Below are 1015 nucleotides of genomic sequence, written 5' to 3'. Positions count from 1 at the left end.
GGCTCATAGTGCTGTATTGCTGCAATGAAAACAATCAGGGGGGCTGCACTGTGACATCCAGAGAGAAAAGGAGCTTTTTTGCCAGTTTGTGTTCTTCCCATTACATATACACTGCTCAAAAAAATAAAGGGAACACTCAAATAACACATCCTAGATCTGAATGAATTAAATATTCTCATTGAATACTTTGTTCTGTACAAAGTTGAATGTGCTGACAACAAAATCACACAAAAATCATCAATGGAAATCAAATTTATTAACCAATGGAGGCCTGGATTTGGAGCCACACACAAAATTAAAGTGAAATGTTCCCTTTATTTTTTTGAGCAGTATATTTTCTTATTGTCCTTTTCAGACCAAGATCCATCCAAGCCCAGGGAAGCTGGCACAGCATGTTTGTTGGTGTACCTTTTAAAGTGTTGTTTAAGGTTCTCCAGAGTAATCTATCACACATCGATGAATGGTTGTTCTTTATGCTGAGCCAATTAAGGGATCGTAGATCCTGATTATCCTGTTTAAGCTTGATCTTTAACAACAAAATTCCTTCAGATTCCAAGAATGTTTTAATTATCCATAACGCCTTCGTGGAAAAATCAAAGCAAACCATTTCTAATTCCTGTTTCCTCATTTTATTTCTCTTACTTGATTTCCTTAATGATTTTTTGTTAAAAAAAAAGATATATAAGTTCCTGTTGCCACACATCATACAAGTGACTGAAATTCAATAAAAAAATACAGTTTTATTTACTGTGTATATTTTTATTCTTAAAATAAGTTCAAACATTTTTACGTTTTAAATTTGCATTTTCTATCAAATCTTTGTCATTTTTTCATCAACCCAACTTTTTAGTTGACTGAGAGTGCACACATTTAGTTAACCTTGAAACTTTGTTTCGGAGTTGCCGGGTCACCATGGAGATGCTGCTGGATCAGATAAGAGTCACGGCTGCATCACTTCTCTTGAAATACCACAACCATTTCGTGTAATATATATATATATATATATATATATATA

The sequence above is a fragment of the Poecilia formosa genome, unplaced genomic scaffold, assembly GCF_000485575.1.
Source record: "Poecilia formosa unplaced genomic scaffold, Poecilia_formosa-5.1.2 Scaffold11, whole genome shotgun sequence".
NCBI lineage: Eukaryota > Metazoa > Chordata > Actinopteri > Cyprinodontiformes > Poeciliidae > Poecilia > Poecilia formosa.
The sequence above is the reverse complement of the archived record's forward strand: the minus strand, read 5'-3'. Positions refer to the sequence as shown.